Below are 14,358 nucleotides of genomic sequence, written 5' to 3'. Positions count from 1 at the left end.
ACACTTCATGTAATAGCTTCCTCCCTTTGGGAAGAGGAGAACAGACATATCACGCGGCAGATGTTAGTCACATTATTAGCATGCTACTGGAAGATGCTCAGGGAATCCTACATGTGGTAGGAAAAGCCACAAAAGGAAGTGTTTGGTGACAGCAGATCTAATCACTGACCACCTCTCGCATACAAATTATAAAACCACAGCTCATTTTCTAGCACTTTGGACAAGTAATTTTTTTTATCTCTTATTTCACTTAATTTATTTAATTGGTTGATTTTAAAAAAGAAACAAGTTAAAAGCAGTCCGTGGGTTTTGTTCCCATATATAATGGATAAACATTGTTTCCCATAGCTCAGCTATCTCTGATCTAGGATGAGTGACATGTGGATGGGAGGAGCATTGCTGGAGCTAAACGTGCATTTAGGAGGAATTCATAGAAATTGTTTACCAACGGAAGTGATGTGTTTACTGTACAGTCAATACTACTTGATCTACTTCGAGGAAGTCAGCTGGTAGGGAAGGAGATTAAATCATTCATTAAAACTGCAATATGCATATTTTTTATTCCCATGGGATTGGGGTTGGGATTTTTGTTTGTTTGTTTTCTAACTGATACACAAGGTTCTGGATACCTGTGCCTCTTTCTCTGTTGCTGAACTCTATTTCAATACAGATTACCAACCTTGGGAATTAACTTTCCATTGTTACTGCATAGGTATAAGTAGATGATCTGTAAGAGTCAGAATCTCCCTATTTCTGATTTAACAAACAAGCTAACAAAGACCCACACCTCAAAAGTGAAGCTCTTATTCCCCCGAGGTACAACTTGCAGTAACAAGGTGCCACATCCACAATAGAAGGTACTGCATTAGATACACGTCACATACTCACTGAACAGTCTTGACTGGAAAAATGCTTGGAGGTGTAATGATAAATTTGCTTTCTTCACGTTGGTGATGGCTGGAAGTTCTAGATCATTCTTCTGGTTTGTAAGAGACACAAGTTTCCTTTTTTCAGATCACTTCAGCCTGCTGAATTTCCAAAAAGGAGAGGACAGATGGCATTCTGCACTTCCCTAGGCTCTTCCAATACAAACCATATTGTTTTCTTGAGAATAGTTCAAAAATGAATCAAAGCATATAATGATCTTTCTTAGTGGTCAAAGGGCTGTGATGTACTATTTGGAGGCAGGACATTCAGAGCAGCTATGAACTGAACTGGTGTGCTTTGAGCAAACAGGAAAATAGCAATGCCTTTTAGGATCTCCACAACAATCACGTGCAGACGATTATCTTAATTTAATCCTTATTTCAGAAACATTTTCATTTGAGACTTTTGATTCAAAATGAAAGAATTATTTCAGCAAATAAAGCCACAGTATTTTAATTCTAATTTGAACAGTATAAGAATTCTTTCCAGTTGTCAGACTTCACTGATTGCTCACACAAACTCTGGGCAATTTTCACTTTACCCCCGCTGAAACAGAAAGGGAAATTAAATGTCCTCTGTCCATTTGAAGCTGTGCTGTTACTGGCATGGTCCAGACATGTCAGACAGGATGTAGCCCAGAGGTTGTTCAACAGGGCCAAGTCAGCCTTTTCCCCAGCTTTGCACAAAAGTTAAATTTGTTCCCTCTTTGCTTGACCCATGTTGTCAATAATTTTGTCCTCTAAGATCAGGATTTGAACTCTATGGACCACTGCGAGTCATAGTAGATTCATGACACTAAATGGAGTGAAGCTCATTTAGAGGTCAGATCCTCTCTCAGCACTGAGTTTCATGAACCTCCCAGCTTCTGGCATGACTCTCAATACTGTGCTGCTTATGCCTGCTGAGGCATCAGCTCCCATACAGGTGGAGTAAGGCAGTTTTTAACAGGAATGATCTTTTTCTTTGCTGAGAAAAAGAAACTTGTGACAAAAGCCATCTTACCATTTTATTTTATTTTTTTTTAACCTGTTGTTGAGGAACTGTGTTAACAAATTACAGTGCAAAACTTTCCTGACCCAAGAGATGAGTTTCATTATTTTGACACTGAAAAAGATCGCTTCATTTATTTTGATTAGAGAAAATATTTGAGGGAAGGACCAAATGAAATCTCATGTTCTGAGGGGATCAAAACCAGCTAAGAAATCCAGTGTGATGTCTTGCTGACAATTTAGCCCACTGTACATATTTTCATTGAAAACAAAGACCCTGGTTGGTGATTTAATTCTACTTAAAATATATTTGTGTGCTAAATGAAAAATGCAGCCTAAGATAAATAAGGCATAAATAGAATTTCAAGGATAGCTCAATTTTATTTTTTTTTTTAATCATTCAGTGTTTTTATGGACATTCCCTGCCATCCAATTAGTCCTGTTGCTTCCTCAGACTAACAGTTCTTTCTCAGCTAATTGCAAATATGGATCCCAAGTGTTTGCTGTGTTTGCTGACTACCATATGGCTGTAGATATGAAATGTAAATCTTTACTCATTTTGCCTTAGAAATAAATCCGAAAGTGTGCATATATTCAGTCAAGAAACATGGAAGTGAAACCTGTTCTTGACACAGAGCTGGGCAGTGGTATGATGTTCTTGTCCAAATCATATTGTAAACTGCTTTTTACCTAAATCTGAAAGCACTGATAATGTGAACAAACAACAAACACTCTTTCCATAGCACACTCCACGCAACTATTCCCCTTGGATAAAAGCTGTTCTCACACTCTCAAGCATGCACTCTTTTGCCAAAGAAATTATTTGGAAACCATCTGGAGTCATTTTTTAACGAAGGTAAATTGTCCTTAACTGGTTGAGCAGTGAAGTTCTGGTACCTTCTCCTTAATTTGAAGGCACTGTCCATCTTTAGCTGATGCACATAAGTGTAAGTCAAGACCTGTGATATATCATTACAGCACCACCTTTAGCACATGTATTCAGCCCCCAGAAAGCCTCTCTTATGCAATTTCAGGATTCCAGTCATGGATCCAGACTCACTACTGAGGGGTCACAGTTCTGGACAATAAATCTTGGGGTTTTCCTACATAGATTAAGTGAAAGGAAACTGTTCTTCAAAAGAATAGTTACACTGTAGAACTCTGCTATGGGATGCTGTGGATGCTAGAAGCTTACAAGCATTTAAGGAAAAACTGCACAAGTTCATGAAAGAGATTTATTGAAGGCTCCCAAACACACAGGAGCTCTACCTTGATCAGTAAGAGTCAGAGCTGCAAATGGTTGGAGCCTAGGGGAGTGCTTGCAGGGAAATCATGCACCTTCAATTGCTCTTACTCTTCACTAGACATTCATTGATTTTTGGTCATTGCCAAACAGCATATTGGCTGGGTTGGATTGAAATGAGGTCACTTACATTCCTGTTTCTTGCAGACTGGGATTTCCTCACCTGCTGTTTTCTAAATCTGTTGCTTAGTGCCATTAGCTGCTGTTTCTAAAACTATCTTCCTCTCTAATTGTGGGATACATGACCCCCGTGGGATGTATAATCACCATAGTAGAACTGAAAGCATTTTACAGGCTAATACAAAAGTCCTAATCAGAAAACTGTGAAAGCAGAATCTGAAGATGTTATTCCCAACCCCACTTCATTGAGTATACACAATACTCTCTACATAGTTGTAGAGATCAATGAGGTCACCCCTGAGCCTCCTCTTCTCCAGACTAAGAAGGTTATGCACAATGCATTGATCTGAGCTTTGAAAAAGCTCAGGCCTTTTCCAGTCTGTTATTTTATTTTTTCCTGTGCAAGTATCAAAGTCAGCATCGAGGCTTCAAACTTGATTTATAATATCTACTGTATTTAAAATGGAGCATGATATTCCAGAAGCATTTGGGGAGACTATAATACCAAGGCAAGTGTTATTCCAAAGAAAGTAACAAATTTTTGTGGAGAATATCACAAGACATCTAACTGGTTATAGAAATAAAAGGAAACGGGTGCTTCCATTCACACCACACAGCATCTAGTTCAAAAAATATATCCCTACTTAGTCTTTGCCTATGGTACCCAACTAAAGTGTAGCTTAAACCTAGCCAAAATGGCAGAAGTGACCACAAAGGCAATGAGGATTAGGGAGACTGCACAGATTGGTAAGGGTGGGAAACTTCAGCTACCTGGTGAGTTGGAACTCATGCAATGGCATGACTCAGATATTCTTCCTCCTCTCACTGAAATAAACTTGAAATAAGCTTAGAAACTTACCTCTTAAATAACCTATGAATCACTTCTTATGAGTTTCAGAAGTCAGCACAGGATCTGTTTCAAGCTGAATCACAGAAAAACTGCTATTTGATGATCACAATACAATCCATTCTAAGCTCTCGTTATAAGAGACAGAACATCCCAAACTTCCACCACAGGAATGTTAAAGTTTATCAAGGAAGCTACAGAAAAAATGGAACAGTTAAGATTCAAAAGAGCAGCTACGAAAGCAGGGTGACAGCACACAGCAGAGGGGTTATTCGGAAATATCACATAAAGGAACCACATGACCAGAAAAGAAAAAAGACACGGAAATTCACAATAAGAAGACAGCCTGGTTAAACCCCTGAGTAAGGACTGCTCTCAGGAGTGAAAGGTACTTCAAAATGTGGAAGTCATGGACAGGTAGAGAAAATAGAAAAGGAACGTGTTCTGCCAAGTTAAAAGTAAAGTACAACTTGCTATAGGCATAAAGAGTACTAATAACAACTTTTTCAAACGTACCAGAAGCAGAGTCCTGCCAGAAAGTTTCTGAATCCAGCAGATCAGAAAGATATAAACACTTTAGAAGGTAAAGTCATTTCAGGAAAGCTAACAAATTCTTTCCATTAGCACTCAGAATAGAGAGGTCAGGCAGGTTCACCCATAAGCTGGCCTTCCTGAGCAACCATCTCATGTCAAGGAGCTGCAGAGGTGGCTTCCTCCCATCTCTGGAAAGTGAGCAGCAATGAGTAGCCAAGACCTGAGTTCTCACCCACGGGTGCTAAGTGAACTCACAAATGAGATTCTGCTGAGCTACTCTGCTGCATAACTTGTCACATAAATCTCCAGCACTTGCAGAAAGGTGTGGGCAGCAAATGTCTCACAAATCTTCAGAAGTGTTCAGGAGTGTTCTCGCAAACAAAAGATTGGGGAATTTAGTTTCTACTCCTGTATGCCAGTCAAATACATAATAAATAACACAATAATAGACACCAGAGCAAATGTCATATAGTGAGGAAGAGCCGACAAGTTTCCTAACACAAAGTGATGTCTAATAAATCAAGAAAGTCCTTCCTCCTTCTTCCTTTTATCGATACATGCTTGGCATTTGTCAGACTCTTCTGCTAAAGGTGAGCAGGCAAACTGAAATACAAATTTTCATAAAAGGCCTTTTTCTGATTTAATGCACTTGCAAGAAAGTAAATCTGACTCATCCACAGTGAGATTAATGGCTTCCATTTGCACTGTGTATAAGCAGGTTCTCGTTTCTCTTTGGGGAAACAACTGTGAAATCAAAAATTTTATAATTCTGTTTGTTTGTTTGTTTATATATATATTAAAAAAAACAAAAACAAAAGCAAAACACAAAACAACACAAGATGGCTTTTCTAAACAGACCTGAAGCTTCCCCAGGTTCCCTTTTCATCATCCCATACATCACATATGGGCAGCCATTCCTGGTGGAGATGCTTCTTCTCTGAAAGAGTAGTCAGGTGCTGGAAAGAGTTGCCCAGGGAGGTGCTGGGGCCATCATCCCTGCAGGTGTTCAAGAAACATTCAGATGTTGTACTGAGGGACGTAGTTTAGTGGGAACTATTGGTGATAGGTGGACAGTTGAACTGGATGATCCTTTCCAGCCCTGGTGATTCTGTGATTCTCTTCCCATCTCTCCAGTGCCTGCACTGTTGCTTCCACCGGGCTCAGGTTTTTTTGCAAGAGGAGTATGTGTGTGCATATGCACTTATATATAAAAAATTTCCAAGAGGTCCCCAGCAGTAGCAAAACTATCATATTTCAATCAAAATTGCATGCAAACAGCAATTTGTACAGCACAAAGCCAAAAGCAGTTACCGCCTTCACCCTGCTGGCCACATTCTTCTTGATGCACCCCCTTCTTTGCCATCAGGGAATGTTATTATGGTCCTCAAGAACAATTTTATTCCTACCCAGAGAGCTTCCTTGTACTAGAGTCAAAAGAACTCAGAAATGTTACCAAAGATGCAAATGCTTGGAGCCAGCTTATTCTCCTCCCAGGTGCCTCAGAACCCCTGGCCTCACTGGCTGCAGTGCCTATCCAAGGGACTGCTCAGAATTTCAAAGGGCAGAAATCTGGATGAGGACTGAACTTCCTTGGAATATACCATGGAGGTTCTCCAGCAATACTACAGGCCCAGGGTCAGGGCAAAGACCCACTGGATTCTCCTGACTCCCTCCCTGCAGCTGGGATGCCTGGAGAAAGTATACACAATGATATTTCCCCGGGGTATCCTCCCAGCTCTGAACTTCCTCAGCCAGAGACTGTATCTACACATTTGTGCACAGGAGCCCTTTGTGGCTTTCTCCTCCATTGATTTGTTTAATCGTGGGTTGAATCATTTTGTTTTCAAAACATCCTGTGGCAAGGCATGCCACCATTTAATTATGTTTCTATGGAAAAAGTACATTTTTTTGTTTGTTTTCATCTCGCCAGCTGATTGCTTCATTGCGTACTTATAGTTCTCGTGTCATGAGAAATATTGCCTATGCCTTCATTGTTCACCTTTTCCATACCTCCTCCGATTGTATGAACTGCCACGATCTGCCTTCCCAGGCTGAGCAAAACAGAAACCAGTCATGAGGTTATATGACACTCTCTCCTTCTGCCCTCCTAGTAAATATCCTAGTCATTTTTTGTCTTCTTTTTTTTTTTATTGCTTTCAATCATTCCATTCGAAAAAACTACTGCTTTATCTCCATCTTTATCTCAGAAAAGAATTTTACATGTGGTGAGATTCTTGTTTATGTAGTTCTGATTTGTAGTACTCCAACATAGGACAGACTGGGGCTTATCCTCTTAATTACTAAAACCACATAAAAATGCGACAGATGTGAGGCATGATTTCTTTGTGTAAAGCTTACGTGAACTTCTCCTCTTCACTGTGTATACATGACTACACATTCTATTTTTCATTTTTTAATTGCTACTTGTTTTCCCAGAAGAAATCCTTCCCTATGCACCTAGAGCCTCCCAGATCCATTTAATGTCTGGCATCCATTTGCTACCTGCTATTTCTCTGGCAGCAAGGCTAATTGAAGTCACATATTACGAACCACAGCCAACAGCTCTGTAATTTCACATTTGAATTCCTTTGCAATTATTTGGGTTATACCGTTTCACATTGACAAAAAGCAACGGGTTTTATTGATTTTGTTCCAAATACTTTTGCTGACGTCTCAATTGGAAATTGTAACACCCCTGTGAGGAGCAGTTCACATCAGACCGTGTCACAGCAACGCTGCACACACCTAAGAAAGCACACAGGACAGGACAGGATAGGACAGGATTCCTAGTGAGGGCTCGGGGCCACCGCGATGTATCACGAAATTAAAAGGCTGCATTAACCCTGCAAGTGAGACTCCTTCCAAATTTGGCATTTAAAGATCTTTCCTTTCACACTCACAAATGTTAATGCTGACATCATTTATAACTCATTGGGGAAAATTTCCAAGATGGGTGAAAGAAATGTTTTTGTTGCTTCTCTGTGCTAGAAAAGTTTGAAGGCTAAATGTAAGCAAGACCCTAGTATGATCACATTACTCGTGGCTAGGGAAAAGAGCAAAGAAGCACAAAGCATCTTTCCAAAGGAAAACAGTTAATCAGATTGTCCTTGGGTTTTTCCTTGGCTTGTTTTCAAAAGGCTGCAAACTTAAGCAGTGTGTTACCTAAAATAACATAGCAAAGCTGAAGACAACACATTTCAGGTCTAAAGAAGCTGCAGAGTTTTAGTTCATGGAACATCTGTTATAGCCCCTGTTTTCACCATCCATAACCAAAGAAAGAAGTCCTTCAGTTAAACATTACAGCTTACCGTTGTTACTGCCATTTAGCTGATGTTCTCCTTGGATCCCTTCCTCTGTATTGTGCTAGTTATCACACACACCTCATGGCCCTTAGCTCTGTCTTCCTCCCCACACACACCTTTTCTTGCTCACACAGGAAAACCAGACTACAGCAGCTAACAGTACTTGCCATCACTGCTGGCTCTGCCCAAACCTACAGCCAGCAATGCAGTCTTCTCACAAGGTGACTGCCAGGAAGGGCAGGAAGAATTAGTTCCCTGCACCAAATAATCCCTTCTTAATATATCACACTTTAACAATCCCATGCAGACCTATACGCATATATATATATATATATAATATATATATATATATCCAAAAGTCTATTTTAGCATGCAGAAAACTGCTTGTGCAATTTCACTAAATCTAAAGTCTCAATCTGCAGCAAAATAACTTTCTGCTAAGCTGACATGACATTCATTTCCCCGCAGAGAAATGTAGGGAAAAGGAGGATTTCACATCCTCTGACTTATTTTGTCAGGTTGAATTTGGTCGTACCCACATCATCAATTCAGACACTGAACACAGAGTGCTCCAGGGGAAAGGCAGCCTGACAGTTGTTCATAAGAGGAAAAAGTATTTTTTTCATGTGAATTTCACTGAGTTGGAGGGCAGTGTTTTTCATCCTATCAGGTGTGTGCGTATGCTCTAGGTATTTGCCATGTGTAGCTTCTTCCAAGTCTTCTCTGCTGCAGAGAGTGCCCCTTTTCTCCTCCACAAGTTCATGCACACTCACTGTCTTCCCTGGTGGGTTTCTAAAATCTAAAGCCCCAGATAAGTTTCTTCATATTTGGGCTCAAAAACTCAGAGCTACGTCTGCAGCAGCTCAACACTGACATCCCACCCTCAGACAGATTCCATCTCCTCTACCAGAAGAGCTGTAACAGACAACACCAGGGAATGCGGGGCACAACAAGCCAACCAGACTGCACTACATGCACCCACGCACTTGGCCTCAAGAGCAGAAAGCTTAAATGTGACTCTGTGAGCACAGTGACAACCTGCAGAGCTCCTCACATACACCTCTTCTGGGACCAGTTTGCTGTGAACTGGTGGTCCGGTCATTCTCTCAGCAGCATACACCCACCCTACACACACAGCATACTTCCCTATTGCTCTCATGGGAATAGATTTCCATTTCAACCTGGAGATAGAAAAAGCATCATCCAGCTTCTTCCACTACTAACATTCAGAGCTTCAAATATGTTAACATGCTCAATTTCTGTTGAATTCTATATAGGTAAGGCATTTAAATACCCACATTCCAGTCTTGACTGAATGTCCATAGACATTCAACCAGGTCTCTAAATCATAAAAAAATTGAGTAAGGAGAAACAAATAGCAAAAACAAAAACAAAACAAAAAGAATATCCACACAACAAACCAGCAGAGATGATTAAAATAAAATGACAGGAACTAGGAATCTTGCAAGCAGCATCCATGCCAATGAAACCAGACTGCAGTGTCTCTGCACCTTTTAACACGCTGAATGGTAAAGCTACTGGTCGAGCTTTTTGTGGTTATTACACTCCATCTTTCTGCTCAGTTCAGAAAAATGGAGATTAGGTTGCAAGAACCTTTCAAATATGGCCGTGAATTACAACTGAGGGACACCTTGGTCTCAGATTACTCAAATCACACTGTGCAAATTAGTGGGATATAAATTCTATACACATATGGGTGTACATGATGGCTAATATGTGACTGGTTGATTATGTCATGTGGGTCATTATTTAGAATTAAATGAAACAAAGGATTTGGCGCAGAAGAAATGGCAGAGGTGCAAGGAGCTCGAGCAGACCGAAATTCACATCCACAGTGCTTTGGGATTGAACCAGAGCTCTAATTTCAGAGCTACATTTTTAGGTCCTGATAGATCCTGAGCTACATTCAACACTCACTAGCTGAATAAAACACATTACTGTTCCTTAATACTGGAGAAGGTGAAGAGCTGGGGAAATAAAGGAGTCTATCTCACAGCATCATGCTTTTATCTCACAGATCTGGGCTCACATCCACTGAGAGAGACATTCCAAGAGCATGTGGGGCCTTTGCATCCACAGCCACGCAACCAACAAGGCAGAGGGGTCCTTCTCACTGTGTGCCATCAATGTGACTGCTCTCCACAAGCAGTGAGTGTTTGAAGAGCCTGCTTTGCTGCTCATGCACAGTGACTGTCCCATAAGAACAGGGAAACTCGATCTTCATTAAATGCAACCAGCTCTGCTCTCATCAAGCCCAGAAAATTGGATTCTTCAGGACTGCTGCACATGAGCAGAGCAATTTCACAGGCACTGACTTTAGGACACTTCAGCACTAAACCAGTACACCAAAGACCTATGGCATAAGCCTGAAGCCACCCTTAGTGAATACCACTGCACAGCAATACCTGGATTCTGCTTTGGGATTACACAGTGCAGTCAGCTCTCCTGCTTGCATGGCACACTTTATATCCACAGAACAAGCAGCTGCTGGTGATTTCAAAAGCCTGGAGAGGTCTCAGCTATCTGAGTTCCATCTCTTTGCTCACCTGAAAGCTCTCCCTAGAGGACCCCCAACCTCTGGCAGCACCCCATGGCTGGCAGTGATGCCGGCACACACCAGGCACCTGGCACACCAGCCCAAGGATTTCAGACACCAAGTTCCACTCAGCTTAGTGGCACAGCACAAAGAGTAAATGTGCCCTTCCACTTCAGCAGAACAGAAGGGTGCAAACTGCTCCAGCAGAGAACAAATGAGATTATCCAAGAAATGTTAGCTGCTTACAACATCATCAAGACAATATCTGGATCTATTGTTGTAAATATTTTAGTAAGCTTTTTTTCTGTGTAAGTAGCTTTTTTTTCCCCACAGATAGGGCAGATACGGAGATTAAATGGCTGTTACTCGATTTGACCAAATCTAGCACAGTACCTCCGAGAATACAAATGAAGAGAATAACAGCACAGAATATCAATTGCCCAGAATAGTCTGTCAGCATCCTGGTATTTCTCACTCAGCTTTCTCTGCCAGTGACCACAGTGCAATCAGCAGAGTTTGCAACTTCAAACCTTAACATACCTGCTTACCACAGCCGGCTCACCTGGATGCCAGCTTACACCTGCACGAAGCCACAGCTCTCCTGCCCACAGGAACACGCAGGGAACACATTGGCACTGTACACATTCACATCGTTTTCGTTTTACCTCCACAAATGGCTCCAGTGCTATGGCAACACAGACAACAAACAAAAAGCAAGACAATGTGAACTTTGAGCATAATTGCCATCTTTATGACTTTAATGAAAATTAGCTTTGGGAAAATTCTAGTGCATTTCCATGTTTCATTCACCATCTTTCACCACTAAGTCCTGAGATTTGGGCTCTGCCTACACACTGCTTTCCATGGACAGGTCCCCAGGTAATAATTATGCTTTGGCAGGGTATCTTCATACATCTCCAGCAATATTAGAAAACCAGTGCCCAAAGCCAAACCACTGATGATTACATTTTCTCCTTCCACTTCCATGTGGCTGCTGCTGCCCTGAGATAGCAAGCAATACAAAAGCCTGGGAACCAAAGCAACATGAAAGGCCCGTTAATATACCCTGTAGCTTTTTTAAAACATAGATCATGGAAAATAAACCTACATTTTTTTTCTGCCTTCAGTTTGCTTGGAGCCTCTACTGACTGTGCTCAGGAAGACATACTTCCAGCATTTCACCAAAGCAACGTATACTAGAGACCCCAGAAATTGTACTGTGCCACAGAACTGCCATTCTCATGGGCATTAATGTTCCATATGAATTAGCAGAAGTAAGAGGCACACTTAACTTACCTCCTTGGTTCTTAGATCACCTTGGAGGTTTGTTGCCGCCTTCCTTGCTGTTTAACAGAGGTTTTGTTCCTGATCCATATGATCACACATACACATGAATGCTTGCACAAACTTGCACATACAAATTTACTGAAGATTCCAGAAGGCTGTAACAGCTTTCACTAAACTTTCTTCTTAGAGCACATAATGTCCTTTTAAAGACTACTGAATTATTTATATGCAAAGCTTGTACACATGTGATGATGGAAGGGATGGCCAGCTAAAGGGAACTCCTGGCAGAGTGCTTGCACACCTTCCTGCTTTTCCAGAAAGCAAGCAAACAAACAAACAATTTAGATCATTCAAGGTGTATTGTGGATTTCTGGAGGTTGTACTCAGCCCAGTGGTCATGGTAGGTGGGTTCTTTGTGCCTGTCATGGTATCTGCAGTCTGCCTCCTGCTCTCTCTTGCCTCGTGCTTCACTGCTCACTTGAAGCAGAGCTCAGAGCTCTTAGTGCACCATCATGGGACATTCTGGCTAAATTAAGGACTGAAACATTAACCTTCAAGGCTCAAAAGCATGAGTTCTTCCTGCTAAAACACCAGGATCCCAAGCAAATGTGTCCCATATGCACACATCCTCTGTGAACTGGGCGCAGCTGGGGATACACACCACACAACACACCCACACAGTGATCTGTAGGTCACCCAGCAGCCATGTGGGATGGACAACAGAATACCATGTTTGAATGTGATGAGTCATGCACTGTTTTCAAGTTATGGGTTTGCAGTACGTATTGCCTTGCAAAGAATGCGTTGCTGTGTTAAATACCAGGAACTTCTCAGCCACCCCAGAGAAATCAGCAGCAAAACTGAAGTCCTTTGATCAACAGGCTGCTGCTTTTCTCTTGCCTGTATTTGTTTACAGAGAAACCCTGGAACAGGAACTAACTATCCTGCTTCCCACATCCTCTCTGTCAACCAGCAAGCAAAGCAAGCCCTTACAGATGCAAAGACATTATGTTACATGCTTCCCTTCAAACATCAGTACCTTCTCATGTGTACAGGAATCAGATTCTGCAGCTGGGCATCAACCTGCCACCCATCTGAGGTAGCAAATAGTAAATATCAATTACCAGGTGAAATTCAGGAAGCAACCATGTGCACGCAGAGAATGATTAGACACCTGTTACTTCCACCAAGGTTAAAATGCAGTAATAGTAAGGCATTTATATGCAAAGTACCCAAACAGAAGAGTTCTGGGACGTTTTAGGAGCTCAGTGAAGTGTTTCATTTTGCCTTGATGTCTCGTACAGATCTGTTACTGTATGCAGTAGGAATGAAATGGTTTTAATCCTGACATGTAGAGATGACCTCTGTTCCTTCTTACCTGAGCAGGACAGAGCAGAGAGCCACTTGTTTAAACTGGAGCCCCCTGGCTCTGGTTCCACTGCCCAATAAAAACAGGTCTATAAGGCGAGTGAGCAAAATAGTAGAGGCCATGATGTGCAATCTCTCTCTCCCAGTCTGGTTCAAGAGCCTAAGCTTAATGGTTGATGTTTCATAGGATTTTCCCTGACATTCTGTCCACTGCAGCTTCCCGAGTACTAGCAGCTACTAAGAAAAAGACAAAAACATTCTCATCAAAACTCCTAGATCCATTTCTAGTTAAGGGTGCCATAAAAGAACATGTCGTTTATAAATCAGATGGAAAAACCCAAAGAACAGTCTAAAGAGAGACGGGTTTCTTCTTAGAAAAATAAATGTCAGCCCAGCTCCACCTTCTGTTCTATACACAGGACAGACTGAAAAGACCAGAGAAGGTCACATGGCTCTTTCTGTCTCTTGAGCTGAACACACCCCTTATACTTGCACTAGAAAGTCATATAGATAGCAGCATCTTTAACAAACACACTGAAGCAGTGAGTGAGATCCAATTATTTTCTGCCTGTTGTTTTTAAATACTGATAGATTTACCAAATGAACAAGACCTGCCTGCAGACAACGCGACCCATGTCACCCAAATCACATCCCAGATTACTTTGTCCCATCTCTCTGTTTACCACATCTGCTCTCCTGTAAGTTAAGAGCTGTGGGTTTGTATCCCTTCCTTTCGGAGCAAACAAATGAGGTCCCACCTTAACAGAGTCATGACAGCAACTGCTCTTAGTCAAAAAGGTGATTTACAAAGCTTAAATAAGTTACCATTCTCTCACCAAATAAGCAGAACCAAAATGGCTTTTGACTTGAAATGCAGTTGTTTCAACAATACATTTTATTCTTGTAAATGGCAAAAGGAGAGAGAGGGTAGGATATTCAATTTCCTGATTAGACCAAAGAAGCAAGGAAAGTAGGCTGATTTTATTCAAGTCCCGAAGGAATCCATATCTCATATCAGATGAGATATGCCTGGCTGCCACTGTTCAGAGTAGCCAAATCTCAGAGCATCTTGATATTACTGTGCAATTTTATCAAAATAACAGTCACTGGAATAGGAACTGAAA

Source organism: Excalfactoria chinensis, chromosome 9 (genome assembly GCF_039878825.1).
Source record: "Excalfactoria chinensis isolate bCotChi1 chromosome 9, bCotChi1.hap2, whole genome shotgun sequence".
NCBI classification, from domain to species: Eukaryota; Metazoa; Chordata; class Aves; order Galliformes; family Phasianidae; genus Excalfactoria; species Excalfactoria chinensis.
Note: the sequence above shows the minus strand (reverse complement) of the source record.